Raw genomic sequence first — 27,524 nt, 5'->3', positions numbered from 1 at the left:
AATGAAACTTGAGTGCTCTGACCCTGTTCAGCACTCTTTTCGATCATGTATCTGTACTGGATCATGAAAAGTCTGATTTGATTTGGATGTGATTTCTAGGCACAATCTTCTGATGTGGAGTGAAACGCACAACCGTTGCGCAACAAGCTCTTGCTGCTGCATGTCAAACTAGATGCAGGAGGCAAAAACTGGCATTGTGTGTCATGTCTGCTTGCTCACTTTTGTTAAACCGTGGTTCTAATAACACAGAGGTTTCAGCTTTTGATCCCCATATGGGCTAGGTTCTCCAGCATCTGAAGTGCCGTCAAGCTATCTTTTGACAAAGTCTTCGGCCTCTTTTGGGTGCCAAATGTGGAGCCGTGATGCATGTGTATTTGAATCAAGGTTGCGTAGAGCGCAGTCATGTCACATGGCCAGTTCACTCCATTTTTTTAGAGTGTGGTGCAAATGTCATTTTCAAATGCAACTTTCTGGTCTTCCATTGAGAGACGCTTATTTATGCCACAAGGTCAAAGAAGTTTGTTTTTTGCCGTAACCCAATTCCACAGTGTTTTTGAACAATTTTTTGTAGTTGATGAGTAAAATGTCAGATGACCCTGACGTGATTTGAACACGCAACCTTCTGATCTGGAGTCAGACGCGCTACCGTTGCGCCACAAGGTCAATGAAACTTGAGTGCTCTGACCCTGTTCAGCACTCTTTTCGATCATGTATCTGTACTGGTTCATGAAAAGTCTGATTTGATTTGGATGTGATTTCTAGGCACAATCTTCTGTTGTGGAGTGAAACGCACAACCGTTGCGCAACAAGCTCTTGCTGCTGCATGTCAAACTAGATGCAGGAGGCAAAAACTGGCATTGTGTGTCATGTCTGCTTGCTCACTTTTGTTAAACCGTGGTTCTAATAACACGGAGGTTTCAGCTTTTGATCCCCATATGGGCTAGGTTCTCCAGCATCTGTAGTGCCGTCAAGCTATCTTTTGGCAAAGTCTTCGGCCTCTTTTGGGTGCCAAAAATGGAGCCGTAATGCATGTGTATTTGAATCAAGGTTGCGTAGAGCGCAGTCATGTCACATGGCCCGTTCACTCCATTTTTTTAGAGTGTGGTGCAAATGTCATTTTCACATGCAACTTTCTGGTCTTCCATTGAGAGACGCTTATTTATGCCACAAGGTCAAAGAAGTTTGTTTTTTGCCGTAACCCAATTCCACTGTGTTTTTGAACAATTTTTTGTAGTTGATGAGTAAAATGTCAGATGACCCTGACGTGATTTGAACACGCAACCTTCTGATCTGGAGTCAGACGCGCTACCGTTGCGCCACAAGGTCAATGAAACTTGAGTGCTCTGACCCTGTTCAGCACTCTTTTCGATCATGTATCTGTACTGGTTCATGAAAAGTCTGATTTGATTTGGATGTGATTTCTAGGCACAATTTTCTGATGTGGAGTGAAACGCACAACCGTTGCGCAACAAGCTCTTGCTGCTGCATGTCAAACTAGATGCAGGAGGCAAAAACTGGCATTGTGTGTCATGTCTGCTTGCTCACTTTTGTTAAACCGTGGTTCTAATAACACGGAGGTTTCAGCTTTTGATCCCCATATGGGCTAGGTTCTCCAGCATCTGAAGTGCCGTCAAGCTATCTTTTGAGAAAGTCTTCGGCCTCTTTTAGGTGTCAAAAGTGGAGCCGTGATGCATGTGTATTTGAATCAAGGTTGCGTAGAGCGCAGTCATGTCACATGGCCAGTTCACTCCATTTTTTTAGAGTGTGGTGCAAATGTCATTTTAACATGCAACTTTCTGGTCTTCCATTGAGAGACGCTTATTTATGCCACAAGGTCAAAGAAGTTTGTTTTTTTGCCGTAACCCAATTCCACAGTGTTTTTGAACAATTTTTTGTAGTTGATGAGTAAAATGTCAGATGACCCTGACGTGATTTGAACACGCAACCTTCGGATCTGGAGTCAGACGCGCTACCGTTGCGCCACAAGGTCAATGAAACTTGAGTGCTCTGACCCTGTTCAGCACTCTTTTCGATCATGTATCTGTACTGGATCATGAAAAGTCTGATTTGATTTGGATGTGATTTCTAGGCACAATCTTCTGATGTGGAGTGAAACGCACAACCGTTGCGCAACAAGCTCTTGCTGCTGCATGTCAAACTAGATGCAGGAGGCAAAAACTGGCATTGTGTGTCATGTCTGCTTGCTCACTTTTGTTAAACCGTGGTTCTAATAACACGGAGGTTTCAGCTTTTGATCCCCATATGGGCTAGGTTCTCCAGCATCTGAAGTGCCGTCAAGCTATCTTTTGACAAAGTCTTCGGCCTCTTTTGGGTGCCAAATGTGGAGCCGTGATGCATGTGTATTTGAATCAAGGTTGCGTAGAGCGCAGTCATGTCACATGGCCAGTTCACTCCATTTTTTTAGAGTGTGGTGCAAATGTCATTTTAACATGCAACTTTCTGTTCTTCCATGGAGAGACGCTTATTTATGCCACAAGGTCAAAGAAGTTTGTTTTTTGCCGTAACCCAATTCCACAGTGTTTTTGAACAATTTTTTGTAGTTGATGAGTAAAATGTCAGATGACCCTGACGTGATTTGAACACGCAACCTTCTGATCTGGAGTCAGACGCGCTACCGTTGCGCCACAAGGTCAATGAAACTTGAGTGCTCTGACCCTGTTCAGCACTCTTTTCGATCATGTATCTGTACTGGTTCATGAAAAGTCTGATTTGATTTGGATGTGATTTCTAGGCACAATCTTCTGTTGTGGAGTGAAACGCACAACCGTTGCGCAACAAGCTCTTGCTGCTGCATGTCAAACTAGATGCAGGAGGCAAAAACTGGCATTGTGTGTCATGTCTGCTTGCTCACTTTTGTTAAACCGTGGTTCTAATAACACGGAGGTTTCAGCTTTTGATCCCCATATGGGCTATGTTCTCCAGCATCTGAAGTGCCGTCAAGCTATCTTTTGGCAAAGTCTTCGGCCTCTTTTGGGTGCCAAAAATGGAGCCGTAATGCATGTGTATTTGAATCAAGGTTGCGTAGAGCGCAGTCATGTCACATGGCCCGTTCACTCCATTTTTTTAGAGTGTGGTGCAAATGTCATTTTCACATGCAACTTTCTGGTCTTCCATTGAGAGACGCTTATTTATGCCACAAGGTCAAAGAAGTTTGTTTTTTGCCGTAACCCAATTCCACTGTGTTTTTGAACAATTTTTTGTAGTTGATGAGTAAAATGTCAGATGACCCTGACGTGATTTGAACACGCAACCTTCTGATCTGGAGTCAGACGCGCTACCGTTGCGCCACAAGGTCAATGAAACTTGAGTGCTCTGACCCTGTTCAGCACTCTTTTCGATCATGTATCTGTACTGGTTCATGAAAAGTCTGATTTGATTTGGATGTGATTTCTAGGCACAATTTTCTGATGTGGAGTGAAACGCACAACCGTTGCGCAACAAGCTCTTGCTGCTGCATGTCAAACTAGATGCAGGAGGCAAAAACTGGCATTGTGTGTCATGTCTGCTTGCTCACTTTTGTTAAACCGTGGTTCTAATAACACGGAGGTTTCAGCTTTTGATCCCCATATGGGCTAGGTTCTCCAGCATCTGAAGTGCCGTCAAGCTATCTTTTGACAAAGTCTTCGGCCTCTTTTGGGTGCCGAAAGTGGAGCCGTGATGCATGTGTATTTGAATCAAGGTTGCGTAGAGCGCAGTCATGTCATATGGCCAGTTCACTCCATTTTTTAGAGTGTGGTGCAAATGTCATTTTCACATGCAACTTTCTGGTCTTCCATGGAGAGACGCTTATTTATGCCACAAGGTCAAAGAAGTTTGTTTTTTTGCCGTAACCCAATTCCACAGTGTTTTTGAACAATTTTTTGTAGTTGATGAGTAAAATGTCAGATGACCCTGACGTGATTTGAATACGCAACCTTCTGATCTGGAGTCAGACGCGCTACCGTTGCGCCACAAGGTCAATGAAACTTGAGTGCTCTGACCCTGTTCAGCACTCTTTTCGATCATGTATCTGTACTGGTTCATGAAAAGTCTGATTTGATTTGGATGTGATTTCTAGGCACAATCTTCTGATGTGGAGTGAAATGCTCAACCGATGCGCAACAAGCTCTTGCTGCTGCATGTCAAACTAGATGCAGGAGGCAAAAACTGGCATTGTGTGTCATGTCTGCTTGCTCACTTTTGTTAAACCGTGGTTCTAATAACACGGAGGTTTCAGCTTTTGATCCCCATATGGGCTAGGTTCTCCAGCATCTGAAGTGCCGTCAAGCTATCTTTTGACAAAGTCTTCGGCCTCTTTTAGGTGCCAAAAGTGGAGCCGTGATGCATGTGTATTTGAATCAAGGTTGCGTAGAGCGCAGTCATGTCACAAGACCAGTTCACTCCATTTTTTTAGAGTGTGGTGCAAATGTCATTTTCACATGCAACTTTCTGATCTTCCATTGAGAGACGCTTATTTATGCCACAAGGTCAAAGAAGTTTGTTTTTTTGCCGTAACCCAATTCCACAGTGTTTTTGAACAATTTTTTGTAGTTGATGAGTAAAATGTCAGATGACCCTGACGTGATTTGAACACGCAACCTTCTGATCTGGAGTCAGACGCGCTACCGTTGCGCCACAAGGTCAATGAAACTTGAGTGCTCTGACCCTGTTCAGCACTCTTTTCGATCATGTATCTGTACTGGATCATGAAAAGTCTGATTTGATTTGGATGTGATTTCTAGGCACAATCTTCTGATGTGGAGTGAAACGCACAACCGTTGCGCAACAAGCTCTTGCTGCTGCATGTCAAACTAGATGCAGGAGGCAAAAACTGGCATTGTGTGTCATGTCTGCTTGCTCACTTTTGTTAAACCGTGGTTCTAATAACACAGAGGTTTCAGCTTTTGATCCCCATATGGGCTAGGTTCTCCAGCATCTGAAGTGCCGTCAAGCTATCTTTTGACAAAGTCTTCGGCCTCTTTTGGGTGCCAAATGTGGAGCCGTGATGCATGTTTATTTGAATCAAGGTTGCGTAGAGCGCAGTCATGTCACATGGCCAGTTCACTCCATTTTTTTAGTGTGGTGCAAATGTCATTTTAACATGCAACTTTCTGTTCTTCCATGGAGAGACGCTTATTTATGCCACAAGGTCAAAGAAGTTTGTTTTTTGCCGTAACCCAATTCCACAGTGTTTTTGAACAATTTTTTGTAGTTGATGAGTAAAATGTCAGATGACCCTGACGTGATTTGAACACGCAACCTTCTGATCTGGAGTCAGACGCGCTACCGTTGCGCCACAAGGTCAATGAAACTTGAGTGCTCTGACCCTGTTCAGCACTCTTTTCGATCATGTATCTGTACTGGTTCATGAAAAGTCTGATTTGATTTGGATGTGATTTCTAGGCACAATCTTCTGTTGTGGAGTGAAACGCACAACCGTTGCGCAACAAGCTCTTGCTGCTGCATGTCAAACTAGATGCAGGAGGCAAAAACTGGCATTGTGTGTCATGTCTGCTTGCTCACTTTTGTTAAACCGTGGTTCTAATAACACGGAGGTTTCAGCTTTTGATCCCCATATGGGCTATGTTCTCCAGCATCTGAAGTGCCGTCAAGCTATCTTTTGGCAAAGTCTTCGGCCTCTTTTGGGTGCCAAAAATGGAGCCGTAATGCATGTGTATTTGAATCAAGGTTGCGTAGAGCGCAGTCATGTCACATGGCCCGTTCACTCCATTTTTTTAGAGTGTGGTGCAAATGTCATTTTCACATGCAACTTTCTGGTCTTCCATTGAGAGACGCTTATTTATGCCACAAGGTCAAAGAAGTTTGTTTTTTTTCCATAACCCAATTCCACAGTGTTTTTGAACAATTTTTTGTAGTTGATGAGTAAAATGTCAGATGACCCTGACGTGATTTGAACACGCAACCTTCTGATCTGGAGTCAGATGCGCTACTGTTGCGCCACAAGGTCAATGAAACTTGAGTGCTCTGACCCTGTTCAGCACTCTTTTCGATCATGTATCTGTACTGGATCATGAAAAGTCTGATTTGATTTGGATGTGATTTCTAGGCACAATCTTCTGATGTGGAGTGAAACGCACAACCGTTGCGCAACAAGCTCTTGCTGTTGCATGTCAAACTAGATGCAGGAGGCAAAAACTGGCATTGTGTGTCATGTCTGCTTGCTCACTTTTGTTAAACCGTGGTTCTAATAACACGGAGGTTTCAGCTTTTGATCCCCATATGGGCTAGGTTCTCCAGCATCTGAAGTGCCGTCAAGCTATCTTTTGAGAAAGTCTTCGGCCTCTTTTAGGTGTCAAAAGTGGAGCCGTGATGCATGTGTATTTGAATCAAGGTTGCGTAGAGCGCAGTCATGTCACATGGCCAGTTCACTCCATTTTTTTAGAGTGTGGTGCAAATGTCATTTTAACATGCAACTTTCTGGTCTTCCATTGAGAGACGCTTATTTATGCCACAAGGTCAAAGAAGTTTGTTTTTTTGCCGTAACCCAATTCCACAGTGTTTTTGAACAATTTTTTGTAGTTGATGAGTAAAATGTCAGATGACCCTGACGTGATTTGAACACGCAACCTTCTGATCTGGAGTCAGACGCGCTACCGTTGCGCCACAAGGTCAATGAAACTGGAGTGCTCTGACCCGGTTCAGCACTCTTTTCGATCATGTATCTGTACTGGTTCATGAAAAGTCTGATTTGATTTGGATGTGATTTCTAGGCACAATCTTCTGATGTGGAGTGAAACGCACAACCGTTGCGCAACAAGCTCTTGCTGCTGCATGTCAAACTAGATGCAGGAGGCAAAAACTGGCATTGTGTGTCATGTCTGCTTGCTCACTTTTGTTAAACCGTGGTTCTAATAACACGGAGGTTTCAGCTTTTGATCCCCATATGGGCTAGGTTCTCCAGCATCTGAAGTGCCGTCAAGCTATCTTTTGGCAAAGTCTTCGGCCTCTTTTGGGTGCCAAAAGTGGAGCCGTGATGCATGTGTATTTGAATCAAGGTTGCGTAGAGCGCAGTCATGTCACATGGCCCGTTCACTCCATTTTTTTAGAGTGTGGTGCAAATGTCATTTTCACATGCAACTTTCTGGTCTTCCATTGAGAGACGCTTATTTATGCCACAAGGTCAAAGAAGTTTGTTTTTTTGCCGTAACCCAATTCCACAGTGTTTTTGAACAATTTTTTGTAGTTGATGAGTAAAATGTCAGATGACCCTGACGTGATTTGAACACGCAACCTTCTGATCTGGAGTCAGACGCGCTACCGTTGCGCCACAAGGTCAATGAAACTTGAGTGCTCTGACCCTGTTCAGCACTCTTTTCGATCATGTATCTGTACTGGATCATGAAAAGTCTGATTTGATTTGGATGTGATTTCTAGGCACAATCTTCTGATGTGGAGTGAAACGCACAACCGTTGCGCAACAAGCTCTTGCTGCTGCATGTCAAACTAGATGCAGGAGGCAAAAACTGGCATTGTGTGTCATGTCTGCTTGCTCACTTTTGTTAAACCGTGGTTCTAATAACACAGAGGTTTCAGCTTTTGATCCCCATATGGGCTAGGTTCTCCAGCATCTGAAGTGCCGTCAAGCTATCTTTTGACAAAGTCTTCGGCCTCTTTTGGGTGCCAAATGTGGAGCCGTGATGCATGTGTATTTGAATCAAGGTTGCGTAGAGCGCAGTCATGTCACATGGCCAGTTCACTCCATTTTTTTAGAGTGTGGTGCAAATGTCATTTTCAAATGCAACTTTCTGGTCTTCCATTGAGAGACGCTTATTTATGCCACAAGGTCAAAGAAGTTTGTTTTTTGCCGTAACCCAATTCCACAGTGTTTTTGAACAATTTTTTGTAGTTGATGAGTAAAATGTCAGATGACCCTGACGTGATTTGAACACGCAACCTTCTGATCTGGAGTCAGACGCGCTACCGTTGCGCCACAAGGTCAATGAAACTTGAGTGCTCTGACCCTGTTCAGCACTCTTTTCGATCATGTATCTGTACTGGTTCATGAAAAGTCTGATTTGATTTGGATGTGATTTCTAGGCACAATCTTCTGTTGTGGAGTGAAACGCACAACCGTTGCGCAACAAGCTCTTGCTGCTGCATGTCAAACTAGATGCAGGAGGCAAAAACTGGCATTGTGTGTCATGTCTGCTTGCTCACTTTTGTTAAACCGTGGTTCTAATAACACGGAGGTTTCAGCTTTTGATCCCCATATGGGCTAGGTTCTCCAGCATCTGTAGTGCCGTCAAGCTATCTTTTGGCAAAGTCTTCGGCCTCTTTTGGGTGCCAAAAATGGAGCCGTAATGCATGTGTATTTGAATCAAGGTTGCGTAGAGCGCAGTCATGTCACATGGCCCGTTCACTCCATTTTTTTAGAGTGTGGTGCAAATGTCATTTTCACATGCAACTTTCTGGTCTTCCATTGAGAGACGCTTATTTATGCCACAAGGTCAAAGAAGTTTGTTTTTTGCCGTAACCCAATTCCACTGTGTTTTTGAACAATTTTTTGTAGTTGATGAGTAAAATGTCAGATGACCCTGACGTGATTTGAACACGCAACCTTCTGATCTGGAGTCAGACGCGCTACCGTTGCGCCACAAGGTCAATGAAACTTGAGTGCTCTGACCCTGTTCAGCACTCTTTTCGATCATGTATCTGTACTGGTTCATGAAAAGTCTGATTTGATTTGGATGTGATTTCTAGGCACAATTTTCTGATGTGGAGTGAAACGCACAACCGTTGCGCAACAAGCTCTTGCTGCTGCATGTCAAACTAGATGCAGGAGGCAAAAACTGGCATTGTGTGTCATGTCTGCTTGCTCACTTTTGTTAAACCGTGGTTCTAATAACACGGAGGTTTCAGCTTTTGATCCCCATATGGGCTAGGTTCTCCAGCATCTGAAGTGCCGTCAAGCTATCTTTTGAGAAAGTCTTCGGCCTCTTTTAGGTGTCAAAAGTGGAGCCGTGATGCATGTGTATTTGAATCAAGGTTGCGTAGAGCGCAGTCATGTCACATGGCCAGTTCACTCCATTTTTTTAGAGTGTGGTGCAAATGTCATTTTAACATGCAACTTTCTGGTCTTCCATTGAGAGACGCTTATTTATGCCACAAGGTCAAAGAAGTTTGTTTTTTTGCCGTAACCCAATTCCACAGTGTTTTTGAACAATTTTTTGTAGTTGATGAGTAAAATGTCAGATGACCCTGACGTGATTTGAACACGCAACCTTCGGATCTGGAGTCAGACGCGCTACCGTTGCGCCACAAGGTCAATGAAACTTGAGTGCTCTGACCCTGTTCAGCACTCTTTTCGATCATGTATCTGTACTGGATCATGAAAAGTCTGATTTGATTTGGATGTGATTTCTAGGCACAATCTTCTGATGTGGAGTGAAACGCACAACCGTTGCGCAACAAGCTCTTGCTGCTGCATGTCAAACTAGATGCAGGAGGCAAAAACTGGCATTGTGTGTCATGTCTGCTTGCTCACTTTTGTTAAACCGTGGTTCTAATAACACGGAGGTTTCAGCTTTTGATCCCCATATGGGCTAGGTTCTCCAGCATCTGAAGTGCCGTCAAGCTATCTTTTGACAAAGTCTTCGGCCTCTTTTGGGTGCCAAATGTGGAGCCGTGATGCATGTGTATTTGAATCAAGGTTGCGTAGAGCGCAGTCATGTCACATGGCCAGTTCACTCCATTTTTTTAGAGTGTGGTGCAAATGTCATTTTAACATGCAACTTTCTGTTCTTCCATGGAGAGACGCTTATTTATGCCACAAGGTCAAAGAAGTTTGTTTTTTGCCGTAACCCAATTCCACAGTGTTTTTGAACAATTTTTTGTAGTTGATGAGTAAAATGTCAGATGACCCTGACGTGATTTGAACACGCAACCTTCTGATCTGGAGTCAGACGCGCTACCGTTGCGCCACAAGGTCAATGAAACTTGAGTGCTCTGACCCTGTTCAGCACTCTTTTCGATCATGTATCTGTACTGGTTCATGAAAAGTCTGATTTGATTTGGATGTGATTTCTAGGCACAATCTTCTGTTGTGGAGTGAAACGCACAACCGTTGCGCAACAAGCTCTTGCTGCTGCATGTCAAACTAGATGCAGGAGGCAAAAACTGGCATTGTGTGTCATGTCTGCTTGCTCACTTTTGTTAAACCGTGGTTCTAATAACACGGAGGTTTCAGCTTTTGATCCCCATATGGGCTATGTTCTCCAGCATCTGAAGTGCCGTCAAGCTATCTTTTGGCAAAGTCTTCGGCCTCTTTTGGGTGCCAAAAATGGAGCCGTAATGCATGTGTATTTGAATCAAGGTTGCGTAGAGCGCAGTCATGTCACATGGCCCGTTCACTCCATTTTTTTAGAGTGTGGTGCAAATGTCATTTTCACATGCAACTTTCTGGTCTTCCATTGAGAGACGCTTATTTATGCCACAAGGTCAAAGAAGTTTGTTTTTTGCCGTAACCCAATTCCACTGTGTTTTTGAACAATTTTTTGTAGTTGATGAGTAAAATGTCAGATGACCCTGACGTGATTTGAACACGCAACCTTCTGATCTGGAGTCAGACGCGCTACCGTTGCGCCACAAGGTCAATGAAACTTGAGTGCTCTGACCCTGTTCAGCACTCTTTTCGATCATGTATCTGTACTGGTTCATGAAAAGTCTGATTTGATTTGGATGTGATTTCTAGGCACAATTTTCTGATGTGGAGTGAAACGCACAACCGTTGCGCAACAAGCTCTTGCTGCTGCATGTCAAACTAGATGCAGGAGGCAAAAACTGGCATTGTGTGTCATGTCTGCTTGCTCACTTTTGTTAAACCGTGGTTCTAATAACACGGAGGTTTCAGCTTTTGATCCCCATATGGGCTAGGTTCTCCAGCATCTGAAGTGCCGTCAAGCTATCTTTTGACAAAGTCTTCGGCCTCTTTTGGGTGCCGAAAGTGGAGCCGTGATGCATGTGTATTTGAATCAAGGTTGCGTAGAGCGCAGTCATGTCATATGGCCAGTTCACTCCATTTTTTAGAGTGTGGTGCAAATGTCATTTTCACATGCAACTTTCTGGTCTTCCATGGAGAGACGCTTATTTATGCCACAAGGTCAAAGAAGTTTGTTTTTTTGCCGTAACCCAATTCCACAGTGTTTTTGAACAATTTTTTGTAGTTGATGAGTAAAATGTCAGATGACCCTGACGTGATTTGAATACGCAACCTTCTGATCTGGAGTCAGACGCGCTACCGTTGCGCCACAAGGTCAATGAAACTTGAGTGCTCTGACCCTGTTCAGCACTCTTTTCGATCATGTATCTGTACTGGTTCATGAAAAGTCTGATTTGATTTGGATGTGATTTCTAGGCACAATCTTCTGATGTGGAGTGAAATGCTCAACCGATGCGCAACAAGCTCTTGCTGCTGCATGTCAAACTAGATGCAGGAGGCAAAAACTGGCATTGTGTGTCATGTCTGCTTGCTCACTTTTGTTAAACCGTGGTTCTAATAACACGGAGGTTTCAGCTTTTGATCCCCATATGGGCTAGGTTCTCCAGCATCTGAAGTGCCGTCAAGCTATCTTTTGACAAAGTCTTCGGCCTCTTTTAGGTGCCAAAAGTGGAGCCGTGATGCATGTGTATTTGAATCAAGGTTGCGTAGAGCGCAGTCATGTCACAAGACCAGTTCACTCCATTTTTTTAGAGTGTGGTGCAAATGTCATTTTCACATGCAACTTTCTGATCTTCCATTGAGAGACGCTTATTTATGCCACAAGGTCAAAGAAGTTTGTTTTTTTGCCGTAACCCAATTCCACAGTGTTTTTGAACAATTTTTTGTAGTTGATGAGTAAAATGTCAGATGACCCTGACGTGATTTGAACACGCAACCTTCTGATCTGGAGTCAGACGCGCTACCGTTGCGCCACAAGGTCAATGAAACTTGAGTGCTCTGACCCTGTTCAGCACTCTTTTCGATCATGTATCTGTACTGGTTCATGAAAAGTCTGATTTGATTTGGATGTGATTTCTAGGCACAATCTTCTGATGTGGAGTGAAATGCACAACCGATGCGCAACAAGCTCTTGCTGCTGCATGTCAAACTAGATGCAGGAGGCAAAAACTGGCATTGTGTGTCATGTCTGCTTGCTCACTTTTGTTAAACCGTGGTTCTAATAACACGGAGGTTTCAGCTTTTGATCCCCATATGGGCTAGGTTCTCCAGCATCTGAAGTGCCGTCAAGCTATCTTTTGAGAAAGTCTTCGGCCTCTTTTAGGTGTCAAAAGTGGAGCCGTGATGCATGTGTATTTGAATCAAGGTTGCGTAGAGCGCAGTCATGTCACATGGCCAGTTCACTCCATTTTTTTAGAGTGTGGTGCAAATGTCATTTTAACATGCAACTTTCTGGTCTTCCATTGAGAGACGCTTATTTATGCCACAAGGTCAAAGAAGTTTGTTTTTTTGCCGTAACCCAATTCCACAGTGTTTTTGAACAATTTTTTGTAGTTGATGAGTAAAATGTCAGATGACCCTGACGTGATTTGAACACGCAACCGTCTGATCTGGAGTCAGACGCGCTACCGTTGCGCCACAAGGTCAATGAAACTTGAGTGCTCTGACCCTGTTCAGCACTCTTTTCGATCATGTATCTGTACTGGATCATGAAAAGTCTGATTTGATTTGGATGTGATTTCTAGGCACAATCTTCTGATGTGGAGTGAAACGCACAACCGTTGCGCAACAAGCTCTTGCTGCTGCATGTCAAACTAGATGCAGGAGGCAAAAACTGGCATTGTGTGTCATGTCTGCTTGCTCACTTTTGTTAAACCGTGGTTCTAATAACACAGAGGTTTCAGCTTTTGATCCCCATATGGGCTAGGTTCTCCAGCATCTGAAGTGCCGTCAAGCTATCTTTTGACAAAGTCTTCGGCCTCTTTTGGGTGCCAAATGTGGAGCCGTGATGCATGTGTATTTGAATCAAGGTTGCGTAGAGCGCAGTCATGTCACATGGCCAGTTCACTCCATTTTTTTAGAGTGTGGTGCAAATGTCATTTTCACATGCAACTTTCTGGTCTTCCATTGAGAGACGCCTTTTTATGCCACAACGTCAAAGAAGTTTGCTTTTTTGCCATAACCCAATTCCACAGTGTTTTTGAACAATTTTTTGTAGTTGATGAGTAAAATGTCAGATGACCCTGACGTGATTTGAACACGCAACCTTCTGATCTGGAGTCAGACGCGCTACCGTTGCGCCACAAGGTCAATGAAACTTGAGAGCTCTGACCCTGTTCAGCACTCTTTTCGATCATGTATCTGTACTGGATCATGAAAAGTCTGATTTGATTTGGATGTGATTTCTAGGCACAATCTTCTGATGTGGAGTGAAACGCAAAAACGGTTTCGCAACAAGCTCTTGCTGCTGCATGTCAAACTAGATGCAGGAGGCAAAAACTGGCATTGTGTGTCATGTCTGCTTGCTCACTTTTGTTAAACCGTGGTTCTAATAACACGGAGGTTTCAGCTTTTGATCCCCATATGGGCTAGGTTCTCCAGCATCTGAAGTGCCGTCAAGCTATCTTTTGACAAAGTCTTCGGCCTCTTTTGGGTGCCGAAAGTGGAGCCGTGATGCATGTGTATTTGAATCAAGGTTGCGTAGAGCGCAGTCATGTCATATGGCCAGTTCACTCCATTTTTTAGAGTGTGGTGCAAATGTCATTTTCACATGCAACTTTCTGGTCTTCCATGGAGAGACGCTTATTTATGCCACAAGGTCAAAGAAGTTTGTTTTTTTGCCGTAACCCAATTCCACAGTGTTTTTGAACAATTTTTTGTAGTTGATGAGTAAAATGTCAGATGACCCTGACGTGATTTGAATACGCAACCTTCTGATCTGGAGTCAGACGCGCTACCGTTGCGCCACAAGGTCAATGAAACTTGAGTGCTCTGACCCTGTTCAGCACTCTTTTCGATCATGTATCTGTACTGGTTCATGAAAAGTCTGATTTGATTTGGATGTGATTTCTAGGCACAATCTTCTGATGTGGAGTGAAATGCTCAACCGATGCGCAACAAGCTCTTGCTGCTGCATGTCAAACTAGATGCAGGAGGCAAAAACTGGCATTGTGTGTCATGTCTGCTTGCTCACTTTTGTTAAACCGTGGTTCTAATAACACGGAGGTTTCAGCTTTTGATCCCCATATGGGCTAGGTTCTCCAGCATCTGAAGTGCCGTCAAGCTATCTTTTGACAAAGTCTTCGGCCTCTTTTAGGTGCCAAAAGTGGAGCCGTGATGCATGTGTATTTGAATCAAGGTTGCGTAGAGCGCAGTCATGTCACAAGACCAGTTCACTCCATTTTTTTAGAGTGTGGTGCAAATGTCATTTTCACATGCAACTTTCTGGTCTTCCATTGAGAGACGCTTATTTATGCCACAAGGTCAAAGAAGTTTGTTTTTTTGCCGTAACCCAATTCCACAGTGTTTTTGAACAATTTTTTGTAGTTGATGAGTAAAATGTCAGATGACCCTGACGTGATTTGAACACGCAACCTTCTGATCTGGAGTCAGACGCGCTACCGTTGCGCCACAAGGTCAATGAAACTTGAGTGCTCTGACCCTGTTCAGCACTCTTTTCGATCATGTATCTGTACTGGTTCATGAAAAGTCTGATTTGATTTGGATGTGATTTCTAGGCACAATCTTCTGATGTGGAGTGAAACGCACAACCGTTGCGCAACAAGCTCTTGCTGCTGCATGTCAAACTAGATGCAGGAGGCAAAAACTGGCATTGTGTGTCATGTCTGCTTGCTCACTTTTGTTAAACCGTGGTTCTAATAACACAGAGGTTTCAGCTTTTGATCCCCATATGGGCTAGGTTCTCCAGCATCTGAAGTGCCGTCAAGCTATCTTTTGACAAAGTCTTCGGCCTCTTTTGGGTGCCAAATGTGGAGCCGTGATGCATGTGTATTTGAATCAAGGTTGCGTAGAGCGCAGTCATGTCACATGGCCAGTTCACTCCATTTTTTTAGAGTGTGGTGCAAATGTCATTTTAACATGCAACTTTCTGTTCTTCCATGGAGAGACGCTTATTTATGCCACAAGGTCAAAGAAGTTTGTTTTTTGCCGTAACTCAATTCCACAGTGTTTTTGAACAATTTTTTGTAGTTGATGAGTAAAATGTCAGATGACCCTGACGTGATTTGAACACGCAACCTTCTGATCTGGAGTCAGACGCGCTACCGTTGCGCCACAAGGTCAATGAAACTTGAGTGCTCTGACCCTGTTCAGCACTCTTTTCGATCATGTATCTGTACTGGTTCATGAAAAGTCTGATTTGATTTGGATGTGATTTCTAGGCACAATCTTCTGTTGTGGAGTGAAACGCACAACCGTTGCGCAACAAGCTCTTGCTGCTGCATGTCAAACTAGATGCAGGAGGCAAAAACTGGCATTGTGTGTCATGTCTGCTTGCTCACTTTTGTTAAACCGTGGTTCTAATAACACGGAGGTTTCAGCTTTTGATCCCCATATGGGCTAGGTTCTCCAGCATCTGAAGTGCCGTCAAGCTATCTTTTGGCAAAGTCTTCGGCCTCTTTTGGGTGCCAAAAATGGAGCCGTAATGCATGTGTATTTGAATCAAGGTTGCGTAGAGCGCAGTCATGTCACATGGCCCGTTCACTCCATTTTTTTAGAGTGTGGTGCAAATGTCATTTTCACATGCAACTTTCTGGTCTTCCATTGAGAGACGCTTATTTATGCCACAAGGTCAAAGAAGTTTGTTTTTTGCCGTAACCCAATTCCACTGTGTTTTTGAACAATTTTTTGTAGTTGATGAGTAAAATGTCAGATGACCCTGACGTGATTTGAACACGCAACCTTCTGATCTGGAGTCAGACGCGCTACCGTTGCGCCACAAGGTCAATGAAACTTGAGTGCTCTGACCCTGTTCAGCACTCTTTTCGATCATGTATCTGTACTGGTTCATGAAAAGTCTGATTTGATTTGGATGTGATTTCTAGGCACAATTTTCTGATGTGGAGTGAAACGCACAACCGTTGCGCAACAAGCTCTTGCTGCTGCATGTCAAACTAGATGCAGGAGGCAAAAACTGGCATTGTGTGTCATGTCTGCTTGCTCACTTTTGTTAAACCGTGGTTCTAATAACACGGAGGTTTCAGCTTTTGATCCCCATATGGGCTAGGTTCTCCAGCATCTGAAGTGCCGTCAAGCTATCTTTTGACAAAGTCTTCGGCCTCTTTTAGGTGCCAAAAGTGGAGCCGTGATGCATGTGTATTTGAATCAAGGTTGCGTAGAGCGCAGTCATGTCACATGGCCAGTTCACTCCATTTTTTTAGAGTGTGGTGCAAATGTCATTTTCACATGCAACTTTCTGGTCTTCCATTGAGAGACGCTTATTTATGCCACAAGGTCAAAGAAGTTTGCTTTTTTGCCGTTACCCAATTCCACAGTGTTTTTGAACAGTTTTTTGTAGTTGATGAGTAAAATGTCAGATGACCCTGACGTGATTTGAACACGCAACCTTCTGATCTGGAGTCAGACGCGCTACCGTTGCGCCACAAGGTCAATGAAACTTGAGTGCGCTGACCCTGTTCAGCACTCTTTTCGATCATGTATCTGTACTGGTTCATGAAAAGTCTGATTTGATTTGGATGTGATTTCTAGGCACAATCTTCTGATGTGGAGTGAAACGCACAACGGTTGCGCAACAAGCTCTTGCTGCTGCATGTCAAACTAGATGCAGGAGGCAAAAACTGGCATTGTGTGTCATGTCTGCTTGCTCACTTTTGTTAAACCGTGGTTCTAATAACACGGAGGTTTCAGCTTTTGATCCCCATATGGGCTAGGTTCTCCAGCATCTGAAGTGCCGTCAAGCTATCTTTTGACAAAGTCTTCGGCCTCTTTTGGGTGCCGAAAGTGGAGCCGTGATGCATGTGTATTTGAATCAAGGTTGCGTAGAGCGCAGTCATGTCATATGGCCAGTTCACTCCATTTTTTAGAGTGTGGTGCAAATGTCATTTTCACATGCAACTTTCTGGTCTTCCATGGAGAGACGCTTATTTATGCCACAAGGTCAAAGAAGTTTGTTTTTTTGCCGTAACCCAATTCCACAGTGTTTTTGAACAATTTTTTGTAGTTGATGAGTAAAATGTCAGATGACCCTGACGTGATTTGAATACGCAACCTTCTGATCTGGAGTCAAACGCGCTACCGTTGCGCCACAAGGTCAATGAAACTTGAGTGCTCTGACCCTGTTCAGCACTCTTTTCGATCATGTATCTGTACTGGTTCATGAAAAGTCTGATTTGATTTGGATGTGATTTCTAGGCACAATCTTCTGATGTGGAGTGAAATGCACAACCGATGCGCAACAAGCTCTTGCTGCTGCATGTCAAACTAGATGCAGGAGGAAAAACTGGCATTGTGTGTCATGTCTGCTTGCTCACTTTTGTTAAACCGTGGTTCTAATAACACGGAGGTTTCAGCTTTTGATCCCCATATGGGCTAGGTTCTCCAGCATCTGAAGTGCCGTCAAGCTATCTTTTGACAAAGTCTTCGGCCTCTTTTAGGTGCCAAAAGTGGAGCCGTGATGCATGTGTATTTGAATCAAGGTTGCGTAGAGCGCAGTCATGTCACAAGACCAGTTCACTCCATTTTTTTAGAGTGTGGTGCAAATGTCATTTTCACATGCAACTTTCTGGTCTTCCATTGAGAGACGCTTATTTATGCCACAAGGTCAAAGAAGTTTGTTTTTTTGCCGTAACCCAATTCCACAGTGTTTTTGAACAATTTTTTGTAGTTGATGAGTAAAATGTCAGATGACCCTGACGTGATTTGAACACGCAACCTTTTGATCTGGAGTCAGACGCGCTACCGTTGCGCCACAAGGTCAATGAAACTTGAGTGCTCTGACCCTGTTCAGCACTCTTTTCGATCATGTATCTGTACTGGTTCATGAAAAGTCTGATTTGATTTGGATGTGATTTCTAGGCACAATCTTCTGATGTGGAGTGAAATGCACAACCGATGCGCAACAAGCTCTTGCTGCTGCATGTCAAACTAGATGCAGGAGGCAAAAACTGGCATTGTGTGTCATGTCTGCTTGCTCACTTTTGTTAAACCGTGGTTCTAATAACACGGAGGTTTCAGCTTTTGATCCCCATATGGGCTAGGTTCTCCAGCATCTGAAGTGCCGTCAAGCTATCTTTTGGCAAAGTCTTCGGCCTCTTTTGTGTTCCAAAAGTGGAGCCGTGATGCATGTGTATTTGAATCAAGGTTGCGTAGAGCGCAGTCATGTCACATGGCCAGTTCACTCCATTTTTTTAGAGTGTAGTGCAATTGTCATTTTCACATGCAACTTTCTGGTCTTCCATTGAGAGACGCTTATTTATGCCACAAGGTCAAAGAAGTTTGTTTTTTTGCCGTAACCCAATTCCACAGTGTTTTTGAACAATTTTTTGTAGTTGATGAGTAAAATGTCAGATGACCCTGACGTGATTTGAACACGCAACCTTCTGATCTGGAGTCAGACGCGCTACCGTTGCACCACAAGGTCAATGAAACTTGAGTGCTCTGACCCTGTTCAGCACTCTTTTCGATCATGTATCCGTACTGGTTCATGAAAAGTCTGATTTGATTTGGATGTGATTTCTAGGCACAATCTTCTGATGTGGAGTGAAATGCACAACCGATGCGCAACAAGCTCTTGCTGCTGCATGTCTAACTAGATGCAGGAGGCAAAAACTGGCATTGTGTGTCATGTCTGCTTGCTCACTTTTGTTAAACCGTGGTTCTAATAACACGGAGGTTTCAGCTTTTGATCCCCATATCGGCTAGGTTCTCCAGCATCTGAAGTGCCGTCAAGCTATCTTTTGACAAAGTCTTCGGCCTCTTTTAGGTGCTAAAAGTGGAGCCGTGATGCATGTGTATTTGAATCAAGGTTGCGTAGACCGCATTCATGTCACATGGCCAGTTCACTCCATTTTTTTAGAGTGTGGTGCAAATGTCATTTTCACATGCAACTTTCTGGTCTTCCATTGAGAGACGCCTTTTTATGCCACAACGTCAAAGAAGTTTGCTTTTTTGCCGTAACCCAATTCCACAGTGTTTTTGAACAATTTTTTGTAGTTGATGAGTAAAATGTCAGATGACCCTGACGTGATTTGAACACGCAACCTTCTGATCTGGAGTCAGACGCGCTACCGTTGCGCCACAAGGTCAATGAAACTTGAGAGCTCTGACCCTGTTCAGCACTCTTTTCGATCATGTATCTGTACTGGATCATGAAAAGTCTGATTTGATTTGGATGTGATTTCTAGGCACAATCTTCTGATGTGGAGTGAAACGCAAAAACGGTTTCGCAACAAGCTCTTGCTGCTGCATGTCAAACTAGATGCAGGAGGCAAAAACTGGCATTGTGTGTCATGTCTGCTTGCTCACTTTTGTTAAACCGTGGTTCTAATAACACGGAGGTTTCAGCTTTTGATCCCCATATGGGCTAGGTTCTCCAGCATCTGAAGTGCCGTCAAGCTATCTTTTGACAAAGTCTTCGGCCTCTTTTGGGTGCCGAAAGTGGAGCCGTGATGCATGTGTATTTGAATCAAGGTTGCGTAGAGCGCAGTCATGTCATATGGCCAGTTCACTCCATTTTTTAGAGTGTGGTGCAATTGTCATTTTCACATGCAACTTTCTGGTCTTCCATTGAGAGACGCTTATTTATGCCACAAGGTCAAAGAAGTTTGTTTTTTTGCCGTAACCCAATTCCACAGTGTTTTTGAACAATTTTTTGTAGTTGATGAGTAAAATGTCAGATGACCCTGACGTGATTTGAACACGCAACCTTCTGATCTGGAGTCAGACGCGCTACCGTTGCGCCACAAGGTCAATGAAACTTGAGAACTCTGACCCTGTTCAGCACTCTTTTCGATCATGTATCTGTACTGGATCATGAAAAGTCTGATTTGATTTGGATGTGATTTCTAGGCACAATCTTCTGATGTGGAGTGAAACGCACAACCGTTGCGCAACAAGCTCTTGCTGCTGCATGTCAAACTAGATGCAGGAGGCAAAAACTGGCATTGTGTGTCATGTCTGCTTGCTCACTTGTGTTAAACTGTGGTTCTAATAACACGGAGGTTTCAGCTTTTGATCCCCATATGGGCTAGGTTCTCCAGCATCTGAAGTGCCGTCAAGCTATCTTTTGACAAAGTCTTCGGCCTCTTTTAGGTGCCAAAAGTGGAGCCGTGATGCATGTGTATTTGAATCAAGGTTGCGTAGACCGCAGTCATGTCACATGGCCAGTTCACTCCATTTTTTTAGAGTGTGGTGCAAATGTCATTTTCACATGCAACTTTCTGGTCTTCCATTAAGAGACGCTTATTTATGCCACAAGGTCAAAGAAGTTTGTTTTTTTGCCGTAACCCAATTCCACAGTGTTTTTGAACAATTTTTTGTAGTTGATGAGTAAAATGTCAGATGACCCTGACGTGATTTGAACACGCAACCTTCTGATCTGGAGTCAGATGCGCTACCGTTGCGCCACAAGGTCAATGAACCTTGAGTGCTCTGACCCTGTTCAGCACTCTTTTCGACCATGTATCTGTACTGGATCATGAAAAGTCTGATTTGATTTGGATGTGATTTCTAGGCACAATCTTCTGATGTGGAGTGAAACGCACAACCGTTGCGCAACAAGCTCTTGCTGCTGCATGTCAAACTAGATGCAGGAGGCAAAAACTGGCATTGTGTGTCATGTCTGCTTGCTCACTTTTGTTAAACCGTGGTTCTAATAACACGGAGGTTTCAGCTTTTGATCCCCATATGGGCTAGGTTCTCCAGCATCTGAAGTGCTGTCAAGCTATCTTTTGACAAAGTCTTCGGCCTCTTTTGGGTGCCAAAAGTGGAGCCGTGATGCATGTGTATTTGAATCAAGGTTGCGTAGACCGCAGTCATGTCACATGGCCAGTTCACTCCATTTTTTTAGAGTGTGGTGCAAATGTCATTTTCACATGCAACTTTCTGGTCTTCCATTGAGAGACGCTTATTTATGCCACAAGGTCAAAGAAGTTTGTTTTTTTGCCGTAACCCAATTCCACAGTGTTTTTGAACAATTTTTTGTAGTTGATGAGTAAAATGTCAGATGACCCTGACGTGATTTGAACACGCAACCTTCTGATCTGGAGTCAGACGCGCTACCGTTGTGCCACAAGGTCAATGAAACTTGAGTGCTCTGACCCTGTTCTGCACTCTTTTCGATCATGTATCTGTACTGGATCATGAAAAGTCTGATTTGATTTGGATGTGATTTCTAGGCACAATCTTCTGATGTGGAGTGAAATGCACAACCGTTGCGCAACAAGCTCTTGCTGCTGCATGTCAAACTAGATGCAGGAGGCAAAAACTGGCATTGTGTGTCATGTCTGCTTGCTCACTTTTGTTAAACCGTGGTTCTAATAACACGGAGGTTTCAGCTTTTGATCCCCATATGGGCTAGGTTCTCCAGCATCTGAAGTGCCGTCAAGCTATCTTTTGACAAAGTCTTCGGCCTCTTTTGGGTGCCGAAAGTGGAGCCGTGATGCATGTGTATTTGAATCAAGGTTGCGTAGAGCGCAGTCATGTCATATGGCCAGTTCACTCCATTTTTTAGAGTGTGGTGCAAATGTCATTTTCACATGCAACTTTCTGGTCTTCCATGGAGAGACGCTTATTTCTGCCACAAGGTCAAAGAAGTTTGTTTTTTTGCCGTAACCCAATTCCACAGTGTTTTTGAACAATTTTTTGTAGTTGATGAGTAAAATGTCAGATGACCCTGACGTGATTTGAACACGCAACCTTCTGATCTGGAGTCAGACGCGCTACCGTTGCGCCACAAGGTCAATGAAACTTGAGTGCTCTGACCCTGTTCAGCACTCTTTTCGATCATGTATCTGTACTGGTTCATGAAAAGTCTGATTTGATTTGGATGTCATTTCTAGGCACAATCTTCTGATGTGGAGTGAAATGCACAACCGATGCGCAACAAGCTCTTGCTGCTGCATGTCAAACTAGATGCAGGAGGCAAAAACTGGCATTGTGTGTCATGTCTGCTTGCTCACTTTTGTTAAACCGTGGTTCTAATAACACGGAGGTTTCAGCTTTTGATCCCCATATGGGCTAGGTTCTCCAGCATCTGAAGTGCCGTCAAGCTATCTTTTGACAAAGTCTTCGGCCTCTTTTAGGTGCCAAAAGTGGAGCCGTGATGCATGTGTATTTGAATCAAGGTTGCGTAGAGCGCAGTCATGTCACAAGGCCAGTTCACTCCATTTTTTTAGAGTGTGGTGCAAATGTCATTTTCACATGCAACTTTCTGGTCTTCCATTGAGAGACGCTTATTTATGCCACAAGGTCAAAGAAGTTTGTTTTTTTGCCGTAACCCAATTCCACAGTGTTTTTGAACAATTTTTTGTAGTTGATGAGTAAAATGTCAGATGACCCTGACGTGATTTGAACACGCAACCTTCTGATCTGGAGTCAGACGCGCTACCGTTGCGCCACAAGGTCAATGAAACTTGAGTGCTCTGACCCTGTTCAGCACTCTTTTTGATCATGTATCTGTACTGGTTCATGAAAAGTCTGATTTGATTTGGATGTGATTTCTAGGCACAATCTTCTGATGTGGAGTGAAATGCACAACCGATGCGCAACAAGCTCTTGCTGCTGCATGTCAAACTAGATGCAGGAGGCAAAAACTGGCATTGTGTGTCATGTCTGCTTGCTCACTTTTGTTAAACCGTGGTTCTAATAACACGGAGGTTTCAGCTTTTGATCCCCATATGGGCTAGGTTCTCCAGCATCTGAAGTGCCGTCAAGCTATCTTTTGGCAAAGTCTTCGGCCTCTTTTGTGTTCCAAAAGTGGAGCCGTGATGCATGTGTATTTGAATCAAGGTTGCGTAGAGCGCAGTGAGGTCACATGGCCAGTTCACTCCATTTTTTTAGAGTGTAGTGCAATTGTCATTTTCACATGCAACTTTCTGGTCTTCCATTGAGAGACGCTTATTTATGCCACAAGGTCAAAGAAGTTTGTTTTTTTGCCGTAACCCAATTCCACAGTGTTTTTGAACAATTTTTTGTAGTTGATGAGTAAAATGTCAGATGACCCTGACGTGATTTGAACACGCAACCTTCTGATGTGGAGTCAGACGCGCTACCGTTGCGCCACAAGGTCAATGAAACTTGAGTGCTCTGACCCTGTTCAGCACTCTTTTCGATCATGTATCTGTACTGGTTCATGAAAAGTCTGATTTGATTTGGATGTGATTTCTAGGCACAATCTTCTGATGTGGAGTGAAATGCACAACCGATGCGCAACAAGCTCTTGCTGCTGCATGTCAAACTAGATGCAGGAGGCAAAAACTGGCATTGTGTGTCATGTCTACTTGCTCACTTTTGTTAAACCGTGGTTCTAATAACACGGAGGTTTCAGCTTTTGATCCCCATATGGGCTAGGTTCTCCAGCATCTGAAGTGCCGTCAAGGTATCTTTTGACAAAGTCTTCGGCCTCTTTTAGGTGCCAAAAGTGGAGCCGTGATGCATGTGTATTTGAATCAAGGTTGCGTAGAGCGCAGTCATGTCACATGGCCTGTTCACTCCATTTTTTTAGAGTGTGGTGCAATTGTCATTTTCACATGCAACTTTCTGGTCTTCCATTGAGAGACGCTTATTTATGCCACAAGGTCAAAGAAGTTTGTTTTTTTGCCGTAACCCAATTCCACAGTGTTTTTGAACAATTTTTTGTAGTTGATGAGTAAAATGTCAGATGACCCTGACGTGATTTGAACACGCAACCTTCTGATCTGGAGTCAGACGCGCTACCGTTGCGCCACAAGGTCAATGAAACTTGAGAACTCTGACCCTGTTCAGCACTCTTTTCGATCATGTATCTGTACTGGATCATGAAAAGTCTGATTTGATTTGGATGTGATTTCTAGGCACAATCTTCTGATGTGGAGTGAAACGCAAAAACGGTTGTGCAACAAGCTCTTGCTGCTGCATGTCAAACTAGATGCAGGAGGCAAAATCTGGCATTGTGTGTCATGTCTGCTTGCTCACTTTTGTTAAACCGTGGTTCTAATAACACGGAGGTTTCAGCTTTTGATCCCCATATGGGCTAGGTTCTCCAGCATCTGAAGTGCCATCAAGCTATCTTTTGACAAAGTCTTCGGCCTCTTTTAGGTGCCAAAAGTGGAGCCGTGATGCATGTGTATTTGAATCAAGGTTGCGTAGACCGCAGTCATGTCACATGGCCAGTTCACTCCATTTTTTTAGAGTGTGGTGCCAATGTCATTTTCACATGCAACTTTCTGGTCTTCCATTGAGAGACGCCTATTTATGCCACAAGGTCAAAGAAGTTTGCTTTTTTGCCGTAACCCAATTCCACAGTGTTTTTGAACAATTTTTTGTAGTTGATGAGTAAAATGTCAGATGACCCTGACGTGATTTGAACACGCAACCTTCTGATCTGGAGTCAGACGCGCTACCGTTGCGCCACAAGGTCAATGAAATGTGAGTGCTCTGACCCTGTTCAGCACTCTTTTCGATCATGTATCTGTACTGGATCATGAAAAGTCTGATTTGATTTGGATGTGATTTCTAGGCACAATCTTCTGATGTGGAGTGAAACGCACAACCGTTGCGCAACAAGCTCTTGCTGCTGCATGTCAAACTAGATGCAGGAGGCAAAAACTGGCATTGTGTGTCATGTCTGCTTGCTCACTTGTGTTAAACCGTGGTTCTAATAACACGGAGGTTTCAGCTTTTGATCCCCATATGGGCTAGGTTCTCCAGCATCTGAAGTGCCGTCAAGCTATCTTTTGACAAAGTCTTCGGCCTCTTTTAGGTGCCAAAAGTGGAGCCGTGATGCATGTGTATTTGAATCAAGGTTGCGTAGACCGCAGTCATGTCACATGGCCAGTTCACTCCATTTTTTTAGAGTGTGGTGCAAATATCATTTTCACATGCAACTTTCTGGTCTTCCATTAAGAGACGCTTATTTATGCCACAAGGTCAAAGAAGTTTGTTTTTTTGCCGTAACCCAATTCCACAGTGTTTTTGAACAATTTTTTGTAGTTGATGAGTAAAATGTCAGATGACCCTGACGTGATTTGAACACGCAACCTTCTGATCTGGAGTCAGATGCGCTACCGTTGCGCCACAAGGTCAATGAACCTTGAGTGCTCTGACCCTGTTCAGCACTCTTTTCGACCATGTATCTGTACTGGATCATGAAAAGTCTGATTTGATTTGGATGTGATTTCTAGGCACAATCTTCTGATGTGGAGTGAAACGCACAACCGTTGCGCAACAAGCTCTTGCTGCTGCATGTCAAACTAGATGCAGGAGGCAAAAACTGGCATTGTGTGTCATGTCTGCTTGCTCACTTTTGTTAAACCGTGGTTCTAATAACACGGAGGTTTCAGCTTTTGATCCCCATATGGGCTAGGTTCTCCAGCATCTGAAGTGCCGTCAAGCTATCTTTTGACAAAGTCTTCGGCCTCTTTTGGGTGCCGAAAGTGGAGCCGTGATGCATGTGTATTTGAATCAAGGTTGCGTAGAGCGCAGTCATGTCATATGGCCAGTTCACTCCATTTTTTAGAGTGTGGTGCAAATGTCATTTTCACATGCAACTTTCTGGTCTTCCATGGAGAGACGCTTATTTCTGCCACAAGGTCAAAGAAGTTTGTTTTTTTGCCGTAACCCAATTCCACAGTGTTTTTGAACAATTTTTTGTAGTTGATGAGTAAAATGTCAGATGACCCTGACGTGATTTGAACACGCAACCTTCTGATGTGGAGTCAGACGCGCTACCGTTGCGCCACAAGGTCAATGAAACTTGAGTGCTCTGACCCTGTTCAGCACTCTTTTCGATCATGTATCTGTACTGGTTCATGAAAAGTCTGATTTGATTTGGATGTGATTTCTAGGCACAATCTTCTGATGTGGAGTGAAATGCACAACCGATGCGCAACAAGCTCTTGCTGCTGCATGTCAAACTAGATGCAGGAGGCAAAAACTGGCATTGTGTGTCATGTCTGCTTGCTCACTTTTGTTAAACCGTGGTTCTAATAACACGGAGGTTTCAGCTTTTGATCCCCATATGGGCTAGGTTCTCCAGCATCTGAAGTGCCGTCAAGGTATCTTTTGACAAAGTCTTCGGCCTCTTTTAGGTGCCAAAAGTGGAGCCGTGATGCATGTGTATTTGAATCAAGGTTGCGTAGAGCGCAGTCATGTCACATGGCCTGTTCACTCCATTTTTTTAGAGTGTGGTGCAATTGTCATTTTCACATGCAACTTTCTGGTCTTCCATTGAGAGACGCTTATTTATGCCACAAGGTCAAAGAAGTTTGTTTTTTTGCCGTAACCCAATTCCACAGTGTTTTTGAACAATTTTTTGTAGTTGATGAGTAAAATGTCAGATGACCCTGACGTGATTTGAACACGCAACCTTCTGATCTGGAGTCAGACGCGCTACCGTTGCGCCACAAGGTCAATGAAACTTGAGAACTCTGACCCTGTTCAGCACTCTTTTCGATCATGTATCTGTACTGGATCATGAAAAGTCTGATTTGATTTGGATGTGATTTCTAGGCACAATCTTCTGATGTGGAGTGAAACGCACAACCGTTGCGCAACAAGCTCTTGCTGCTGCATGTCAAACTAGATGCAGGAGGCAAAAACTGGCATTGTGTGTCATGTCTGCTTGCTCACTTGTGTTAAACTGTGGTTCTAATAACACGGAGGTTTCAGCTTTTGATCCCCATATGGGCTAGGTTCTCCAGCATCTGAAGTGCCGTCAAGCTATCTTTTGACAAAGTCTTCGGCCTCTTTTAGGTGCCAAAAGTGGAGCCGTGATGCATGTGTATTTGAATCAAGGTTGCGTAGACCGCAGTCATGTCACATGGCCAGTTCACTCCATTTTTTTAGAGTGTGGTGCAAATGTCATTTTCACATGCAACTTTCTGGTCTTCCATTAAGAGACGCTTATTTATGCCACAAGGTCAAAGAAGTTTGTTTTTTTGCCGTAACCCAATTCCACAGTGTTTTTGAACAATTTTTTGTAGTTGATGAGTAAAATGTCAGATGACCCTGACGTGATTTGAACACGCAACCTTCTGATCTGGAGTCAGATGCGCTACCGTTGCGCCACAAGGTCAATGAACCTTGAGTGCTCTGACCCTGTTCAGCACTCTTTTCGACCATGTATCTGTACTGGATCATGAAAAGTCTGATTTGATTTGGATGTGATTTCTAGGCACAATCTTCTGATGTGGAGTGAAACGCACAACCGTTGCGCAACAAGCTCTTGCTGCTGCATGTCAAACTAGATGCAGGAGGCAAAAACTGGCATTGTGTGTCATGTCTGCTTGCTCACTTTTGTTAAACCGTGGTTCTAATAACACGGAGGTTTCAGCTTTTGATCCCCATATGGGCTAGGTTCTCCAGCATCTGAAGTGCTGTCAAGCTATCTTTT

The 27,524-nt window shown here is 43.7% G+C and overlaps 25 non-coding genes across 25 annotated transcripts; all 25 read right to left on the bottom strand.

Moving 5' to 3' along the window:
- Positions 1-591: 591 nt before the first annotated feature.
- TRNAW-CCA (transfer RNA tryptophan (anticodon CCA)) lies at positions 592-663 on the bottom strand. Its single transcript has one exon. It is a non-coding gene; the product is annotated as a tRNA-Trp (tRNA).
- A 591-nt stretch (positions 664-1,254) lies between these two features.
- On the bottom strand, positions 1,255-1,326 carry TRNAW-CCA (transfer RNA tryptophan (anticodon CCA)). Its single transcript has one exon. It is a non-coding gene; the product is annotated as a tRNA-Trp (tRNA).
- Positions 1,327-2,581: 1,255 nt separating this feature from the next.
- On the bottom strand, positions 2,582-2,653 carry TRNAW-CCA (transfer RNA tryptophan (anticodon CCA)). Its single transcript has one exon. It is a non-coding gene; the product is annotated as a tRNA-Trp (tRNA).
- Positions 2,654-3,244: 591 nt separating this feature from the next.
- Positions 3,245-3,316, bottom strand: TRNAW-CCA (transfer RNA tryptophan (anticodon CCA)). Its single transcript has one exon. It is a non-coding gene; the product is annotated as a tRNA-Trp (tRNA).
- A 1,255-nt stretch (positions 3,317-4,571) lies between these two features.
- On the bottom strand, positions 4,572-4,643 carry TRNAW-CCA (transfer RNA tryptophan (anticodon CCA)). The gene has a single exon. It is a non-coding gene; the product is annotated as a tRNA-Trp (tRNA).
- A 589-nt stretch (positions 4,644-5,232) lies between these two features.
- Positions 5,233-5,304, bottom strand: TRNAW-CCA (transfer RNA tryptophan (anticodon CCA)). Its single transcript has one exon. It is a non-coding gene; the product is annotated as a tRNA-Trp (tRNA).
- Positions 5,305-6,560: 1,256 nt separating this feature from the next.
- Positions 6,561-6,632, bottom strand: TRNAW-CCA (transfer RNA tryptophan (anticodon CCA)). The gene has a single exon. It is a non-coding gene; the product is annotated as a tRNA-Trp (tRNA).
- A 592-nt stretch (positions 6,633-7,224) lies between these two features.
- On the bottom strand, positions 7,225-7,296 carry TRNAW-CCA (transfer RNA tryptophan (anticodon CCA)). Its single transcript has one exon. It is a non-coding gene; the product is annotated as a tRNA-Trp (tRNA).
- A 591-nt stretch (positions 7,297-7,887) lies between these two features.
- Positions 7,888-7,959, bottom strand: TRNAW-CCA (transfer RNA tryptophan (anticodon CCA)). The gene has a single exon. It is a non-coding gene; the product is annotated as a tRNA-Trp (tRNA).
- A 591-nt stretch (positions 7,960-8,550) lies between these two features.
- Positions 8,551-8,622, bottom strand: TRNAW-CCA (transfer RNA tryptophan (anticodon CCA)). The gene has a single exon. It is a non-coding gene; the product is annotated as a tRNA-Trp (tRNA).
- Positions 8,623-9,877: 1,255 nt separating this feature from the next.
- On the bottom strand, positions 9,878-9,949 carry TRNAW-CCA (transfer RNA tryptophan (anticodon CCA)). The gene has a single exon. It is a non-coding gene; the product is annotated as a tRNA-Trp (tRNA).
- A 591-nt stretch (positions 9,950-10,540) lies between these two features.
- TRNAW-CCA (transfer RNA tryptophan (anticodon CCA)) lies at positions 10,541-10,612 on the bottom strand. Its single transcript has one exon. It is a non-coding gene; the product is annotated as a tRNA-Trp (tRNA).
- A 1,255-nt stretch (positions 10,613-11,867) lies between these two features.
- On the bottom strand, positions 11,868-11,939 carry TRNAW-CCA (transfer RNA tryptophan (anticodon CCA)). The gene has a single exon. It is a non-coding gene; the product is annotated as a tRNA-Trp (tRNA).
- A 1,256-nt stretch (positions 11,940-13,195) lies between these two features.
- TRNAW-CCA (transfer RNA tryptophan (anticodon CCA)) lies at positions 13,196-13,267 on the bottom strand. Its single transcript has one exon. It is a non-coding gene; the product is annotated as a tRNA-Trp (tRNA).
- A 1,256-nt stretch (positions 13,268-14,523) lies between these two features.
- Positions 14,524-14,595, bottom strand: TRNAW-CCA (transfer RNA tryptophan (anticodon CCA)). The gene has a single exon. It is a non-coding gene; the product is annotated as a tRNA-Trp (tRNA).
- Positions 14,596-15,186: 591 nt separating this feature from the next.
- Positions 15,187-15,258, bottom strand: TRNAW-CCA (transfer RNA tryptophan (anticodon CCA)). Its single transcript has one exon. It is a non-coding gene; the product is annotated as a tRNA-Trp (tRNA).
- Positions 15,259-15,849: 591 nt separating this feature from the next.
- TRNAW-CCA (transfer RNA tryptophan (anticodon CCA)) lies at positions 15,850-15,921 on the bottom strand. The gene has a single exon. It is a non-coding gene; the product is annotated as a tRNA-Trp (tRNA).
- Positions 15,922-16,513: 592 nt separating this feature from the next.
- On the bottom strand, positions 16,514-16,585 carry TRNAW-CCA (transfer RNA tryptophan (anticodon CCA)). The gene has a single exon. It is a non-coding gene; the product is annotated as a tRNA-Trp (tRNA).
- A 2,582-nt stretch (positions 16,586-19,167) lies between these two features.
- On the bottom strand, positions 19,168-19,239 carry TRNAW-CCA (transfer RNA tryptophan (anticodon CCA)). Its single transcript has one exon. It is a non-coding gene; the product is annotated as a tRNA-Trp (tRNA).
- Positions 19,240-19,831: 592 nt separating this feature from the next.
- On the bottom strand, positions 19,832-19,903 carry TRNAW-CCA (transfer RNA tryptophan (anticodon CCA)). Its single transcript has one exon. It is a non-coding gene; the product is annotated as a tRNA-Trp (tRNA).
- Positions 19,904-21,822: 1,919 nt separating this feature from the next.
- Positions 21,823-21,894, bottom strand: TRNAW-CCA (transfer RNA tryptophan (anticodon CCA)). Its single transcript has one exon. It is a non-coding gene; the product is annotated as a tRNA-Trp (tRNA).
- Positions 21,895-22,486: 592 nt separating this feature from the next.
- Positions 22,487-22,558, bottom strand: TRNAW-CCA (transfer RNA tryptophan (anticodon CCA)). Its single transcript has one exon. It is a non-coding gene; the product is annotated as a tRNA-Trp (tRNA).
- Positions 22,559-23,814: 1,256 nt separating this feature from the next.
- Positions 23,815-23,886, bottom strand: TRNAW-CCA (transfer RNA tryptophan (anticodon CCA)). The gene has a single exon. It is a non-coding gene; the product is annotated as a tRNA-Trp (tRNA).
- Positions 23,887-24,479: 593 nt separating this feature from the next.
- Positions 24,480-24,551, bottom strand: TRNAW-CCA (transfer RNA tryptophan (anticodon CCA)). The gene has a single exon. It is a non-coding gene; the product is annotated as a tRNA-Trp (tRNA).
- Positions 24,552-26,470: 1,919 nt separating this feature from the next.
- TRNAW-CCA (transfer RNA tryptophan (anticodon CCA)) lies at positions 26,471-26,542 on the bottom strand. The gene has a single exon. It is a non-coding gene; the product is annotated as a tRNA-Trp (tRNA).
- Between the last annotated feature and the right edge of the window lie 982 nt (positions 26,543-27,524).

Source organism: Eleutherodactylus coqui, chromosome 2 (assembly GCF_035609145.1).
Source record: "Eleutherodactylus coqui strain aEleCoq1 chromosome 2, aEleCoq1.hap1, whole genome shotgun sequence".
Classification (NCBI taxonomy): domain Eukaryota; kingdom Metazoa; phylum Chordata; class Amphibia; order Anura; family Eleutherodactylidae; genus Eleutherodactylus; species Eleutherodactylus coqui.
This window is presented reverse-complemented; position numbering and strand designations above follow the sequence as displayed.